The sequence below is a fragment of the Equus caballus genome, chromosome X (genome assembly GCF_041296265.1).
Source record: "Equus caballus isolate H_3958 breed thoroughbred chromosome X, TB-T2T, whole genome shotgun sequence".
NCBI classification, from domain to species: Eukaryota; Metazoa; Chordata; class Mammalia; order Perissodactyla; family Equidae; genus Equus; species Equus caballus.
The window spans coordinates 75,081,952-75,088,112 of NC_091715.1; the positions used below are offsets into that span (position 1 = coordinate 75,081,952).

A 6,161-nucleotide genomic window follows, 5' to 3' on the forward strand; every position below is an offset into this window, starting at 1 on the left:
ATGTCCATTGTAATTCCTCCTCTTTCATTTCTAATTTTATTTATTTATGACTTCTCTCTTTTTTCCTTAGTGAGTCTAGCTAAAGGTTTGTCCATTTTGTTGATTTTTGATTTTTTTTAGTCTCTATTTCATTTATTTCTGCTCTGATTTTTATTATTTCCTTCCTTCTACTTATTTTGAGCTTTGTTTGTTCTTCTTTTCCCAGTTCCTTTAGGTGCACTGTTATATTGTTTATTTGAGAATTTTCTTGTTTGTTGATTTAGGCCTGTATTGTTATATTCTTCCCTCTTAGAACCACTTTTGTTGTGCCCCATAAATTTTGGCATGTTGTATTTTCATTTTCATTTGTCTCCAGGTATTTTTTTTATTTCTCCTTTGGCTTCTTCCTTGGCACAATCGCTGTTCACTAGCATTTTGTTTAATCTCCACATATTTGTGGCTTTTCCTGCTTTCTTCCTGTAGTTCATTTCTAGTTTCATACTGTCATGGTAAAAAAGGATGCTTGGTATCTTTTCAATCTTCTTAAATTTATTCTCGGCCTAGTATGTGATCTATCCTGGAGAATGTTCCATGTGCATTTGAAAAGAATGTGTATTCTGCCATTTTTGGATGGAATGTTCTGTATATATCCATAAGTCCGTCTGGCATAATGTGTTATTTAATGCCAATGTTTCCTTCTTGATCTTCTGTTTGGATGATCTATCCATTGATGTAAGTGGAGTGTTAAAGTCCCCTACTATTATTGTGTTACTGTCTATTTCTCCTTCTATGTCTGTTAATAATTGCTTTATATATTTAGGTGCTCCTATGTTGGGTGCATAGATATTTGCAAGTGTTATCTCCTCTTGTTGGATTGTTTCCTTTATTATTTTGTAGTGCTCATCTTTGTCTCCTATTACAGTTTTTGTTTTAAAGTCTATTTTTTCTGATATAAGTATTTCTACACCTGTTTTATTTTCATTGATGTTTGCATGGAGTATCATTTTTCATCCCTTCACTTTCAGTTTGTGAGTATTTTAGGTCTCGTGTGTCTCTTGTATGCAGCATATATATGGATCTTGTTTTTTATCCAATCAGCCACCCTATGCCCTTTGATTGGAGCATTTAGTCAAAGGATATTTAAAGTAGATATCGATAAATATGTACTTATTGCCATTTTGCTACTTTCTTCTGGGTGTTTTAGTAGTTCTTCTCTCTTCCTTTGTTTTTCTCTTGCTCTCATCCCTTGTGGTTTGATGGCTTTCTTTAGTATTATGTTTGTGTTCCTTTCTCTTCATTTTTTGTGTATTTATTATAGGTTTCTGGTTTGTGATTACCATGAGGTTCATATATAATAACCTATGTATATAGAAATCTATATTAAGTTAATGGTCTCTTTAGTTTGACCTCTTTCAAAAGGCTCTACTCTTTTGCTCCCCTCCTCCTACATTTTATGTTTTTGATATCATGTCTAACCTCTTGTGCGTGTGTATCTGTCACCGTCTTATCATGGAAATAGGCAATTTTATTACATTTGTATTTTCATCTTCATATTATCTTCATAGGTATTTGATCTGCTACCTGTACAGTATTTTTACCTTTACTAGTGATTTTATTGCTTTATTATTATTATTATTGTCGTACTCCTATTTGTGGTCTTCTCTTTCCCACTTAAATAATTCCCTTTAGCATTTCTTGGAAGACTGGTTTCTTGGTGATAAACTCCTCTAATTTTTGCTTGTCTGGGGACCTCTTTATCTCTCCTTCCATTATAAATTATAACCTTGCTCACTAGAGTATTCTTGGCTGTAGGTTTTTTTCTTTCAGCTCTTTAATATATTGTGCCACTCCCTTCTAGCCTGGAAGGTTTCTGCTGAGAAGTCAGCTGATAGCCTTATGGGGTTTCCTTTGTATGGAACTTGTTCCCTTTCCTTCACAGCTTTTAGGATTCTCTCTTTGCCTTTAATTCTTGACATTTTAATTATAATGTGTCTGATGTGGGCCTCTTTGGGTTTATCTTGTGTGTACTCTTTGTGCTTCCTGTACCTGGATATCTGTTTTCTTCCTTAGGTTATAATAAGGATGTTAATGCACTTGATGTTTTTCCAAAGGTCCCTTAGATTGTCCTCATTCTTTTTAATTCTTTGTTCTTTTATCTATTCAGCTTGGGTGATTTCCTCTAGTTTTTCACCCAGCTCATTGACCTGTTCTTTTGTATCCTCTACTCTGCTATTGAATCCCTTTAGTGAATTTTTCACTTCCAGTATTATATTCTTCATTTCTGATTAGTTCTTTTCTATATTTTCCATTTCTTTGTTGAAGTCCCCAATGAGTTCATCCATTCTTCTCCCAAGATCAGTGCGCATCCTTATGATTTTTTGTTTGAACTCTTTGTCAGGTAGATTTTTTATTTCTCTTTCATTCAGTTCTTTTTCTGGAGTTTTGTCTAGTTCCCTTACTTGGAATATATTATTTTGTCTCCTCATTTTTCCTCTTTCTCTGTGAACGTATTTGTATATACATATATTAGGTAGGTCAGCTATGTCTCTCAATCTTGGAGAGTTGGCCTGATGTAAGAGATGCCTTATGAGGCCCAGCAGTGTGCTTCACTCTCATTACCAGGAGGTGAGTTCAGGGTCCTCCTATACCTCTAGCTTGACAACAACCTCCCCTATATTTAATTTTTTGAAGAACCACCATACTGGTTTTCCATAGAGGATGCATTATTTTACACTCCCACCAACAGTGCACAAGGGTTCCAATTTATCCACATCCTCATCAATACTTGTTATTTTCTATTTGTGTGGGGGTTTTTTTGTGATAGCTATTCTAATGAATGTAAGGCAATAAGTCACTGTGGTTTTGACTTGCATTTTCCTAATGATTAATGATATTGAGCATATTTGCATATGCTCTGTGGTGATTTTTATATCATCTTTGGAGAAATATCTATTTAAGTCATTTACCTATCTTTTAATCAGATTATTTGTTGTTGTTGTACATTTCTAGATGTTTTTAATATATTCTTGATACTAGCCTCATGTCAAATATATGATTTGAAATATTTTCTCCCATTCTATAGGTTGCCTTTTCACTCTATTGATTGTGTTTTTTAATACACTGAAGTTTTTTTACTTTTGATGTAGTCCAATGTATCTATTTTTATTCTTCTGCTTTTGCTTTTTGGTGTCATATCCAAGAAATTATTGCCAAATCCATGTCATGAATTTTTTCCCTTATATTTTCTTCTATTAAATTATTTTTTGATTTATCCCTTTTCATTGAGCATGTCCATGGAATCAAAGAACATGACTGGATTGCATACTAAAATGTACATTAGTTCAGGAATAAGCATAGAAAGAGGAAAGGAAGGCATTGATGTTTATGTCATCAATATCATACTGCAACTCAATTATTCTAGAAATCTTTTTGACTAATAGGGAGCTGAGGAGAAAAAGTATTTTGAGTCAATGAGTGTAAAATTTTTTAATTTTGTGTATTTTTTTCCTCAGACATCTTCAGAAGAATGTGATCAGGATTGGACATGCCCTTCAATTTGAGGATACTTTTCATTTTGTGCACTCTGTAATATAGCTTCAGCCTCTTTGAAGAATGCACATATTGTTGTTTGAACATGCACATTATGCTATTTGAATTTTTGCTTCTTGTTTTGTCATCCACCAAGTTGATGTACTGTCTTTTTTTATGCCTTCCCATTAGTGTTCACAGGGTTAAGCTCTGGAAGCCATATTTCTGCTGTGTTATCCTTCCTCTTGTTAATAACTGATTGGATAAAAAGAGGACATCTATAACAATCTTGGCTAATCAGTTTCCATTGGGCATTGAGAAATTGGACTGAAACACAGTCAGGGCTTCCAAATTTTTCCCACATACAAATGCATTCTTTACCTCAAGTTCCAGGAGAGAGATCCTTGATTTTATACATATACATAAATACATACATATACATATATATATATATGATATATTTATTAGCTGAGTTGTTTCCGTAACTCATAAGCAAAACCAAAGATATTTAGACTATTATACATCCATCTCTCAATTGGTTCCCACATTAGTTTCCTATAGCTACTATAACAAATTACCACAAACTTGGTGGTGTAAAACAGTAGAAATGTATTCGCTCATGGTTCTAGAGACTCAAAGCCCCAAATCCCCCAGAGTCATGCACCCTCTGGGAGCTCTACCAGAGAATCCATTCCTTACCTTTTCCAGCTTCTGGTGGATTCTAGTATTCTTTGGTTTGTAGTCACATAACTGCAACCTCTACTTCCATCTTCACATAACCTCCTCTGTGTGCCTATGTTATCTCCCTTTTCTCTCTCTTATAAACACACTTGTAAAGGCATTTAGTGACCACCCTGATAATCTAGGGTAACATTATCTCAATATCTTTATCTTAATTACCTTTGCAAAGACCTTTTTCTCCAAATAAACTAATGTTTACAAGACCCCAAATTGGAACTTGTTATACTTGAGTGGCTATTATTCAAACTACTATATCTTCTTGGAAGCTCGGTATTTAGTAGGGTCACAACTGGCCTCAAAGGAGTGCTATGAGGAGCCAAACAATGATGATAGAAGGACCAAATTCTGGGCCAGGGATTGTTTCAAAACTCACAGCTCTGCCCAATGCCATTTCAAACAGCCATGTTTCCCAAATTCATGGCAAAAGCCTTTATTTTCTTGAAAAAGAACTGTAGAAAACCCAGGTCAATCACATGAGTCAAACATTTAATTTGCTTACAAGTTAGGTTTTACACAAGCTTCCTAAATCTCTGGAGTTTGGAGTGATTGTATCTCAAGTTGTTCATGATGCATTCAAGGTACAATCTTGTCCTTTTTTCTAGGTGGTATTTCATAGTGTTAGATTTTAGAATAAAAATAGAGAAAATCAATGAAACCAAAAGAGGAGTAAAAAAGAGAGAAAACTCAAATTATTAGAATTTGAAATAAAAGAGAGGACATTAGCACTAAACTGACTAAAATAGAAAGAAATATTTTGAAAAATCCTATCTCAACAAATTAGATAACTGAAATCAGATGGACAAATTCCTAGAAAGACACAAACTACTGAAACTGACTTAAGAACAATTAGACAACTTGCTTTTTGCCTTGTGGAAAGCAGGTCATGCCCTTTGTGTAGTAATAAAAACAACCACAACTTCAACCATAATATAGCCTGAACCATTCCAAGTGTTGGTGAGGAGCAGATGTGATGGAAATGTTCTCTACACTCCTGACGGAAGTATAAAATGGAACAACTACTTTGAGAAATCTCTTGAAGACTCGTGCTCATAGTTTACAACCCTCAACATAAATGCATGTTTTTATGCACTGAAATAACATACAAGGATATTTGCAGCATTGTGGAGAAGAATCAAATCAGGAAACAACATGAATGTCCATCAACAGGTGAAGGAATAAATGGTGCTGTGTTCATGCAATGAAATACTTTACAGAAATGCAAAATAGTGAACTTCTGCTACATATGAGAGGAGTCCCTAAGACATAATTTTGAGCACAATAAATTTGACACAAAAGTGTATATGTTGCATGATTCCATTTATATAAAGTCCAAGAGTAAGCAAAAACAAACGGATGGTGGAAAATTTTAGGATGCGGTTTGCGTTTGGGAGGAGAGGAGACATCTAATGAACCCTGATTTAGGAATATTCACAGAGAGATGATTTCCAGGACATACTGGAAAGGGGTAACTTGGAATTAGGAGGGAAAGTTCACTAGTTGTTGCAGTGGTCAGGGCCCAGGATGATGAGTGTCTGGCTCTGGGGTGAGTATACTGCTTTACTCACAGAGCCGTTGTATTAAATGGCAAAGTGTGCATAAAATTTCTAGCAGTGCCCATCACAAGACATATTTTTAAATGTCAGCTATTATTAATATTATTATTATAATTGGAACTGTGGAAATTAAAAAGAAAGAAGAACTTGAGAAGACATTTTGTTAGAAAAGCCAATGTTCTTAGTGATTGGATGTGGAAGATGGTGGAGGAATGGGGTCCAGATGGTTGCCAACCAAGATAAATGGGGGATGATACTTACACAATGATGAACTTGGCTGTTTATTTCCTCCTCCTTTATTGATTTCACTGAGCCAGGACTGGTGCACAGAGACACACAGACTGTGGCTTACTTATTGCT

At 34.8% G+C, this 6,161-nt stretch overlaps 1 long non-coding RNA gene across 2 annotated transcripts in view; it reads left to right on the top strand.

Annotated features, from left to right (window-relative positions):
• The window catches only part of LOC138922020 (uncharacterized), a 70,623-nt gene extending 66,165 nt beyond the window's left edge, over positions 1-4,458 (top strand). For both annotated transcript variants that reach the window (XR_011435108.1, XR_011435107.1), the window contains one exon: positions 3,492-4,458. This is a non-coding gene — a long non-coding RNA (uncharacterized lncRNA). The remainder of the gene's footprint in view (positions 1-3,491) is intronic.
• The last annotated feature ends 1,703 nt before the right edge of the window (positions 4,459-6,161 follow it).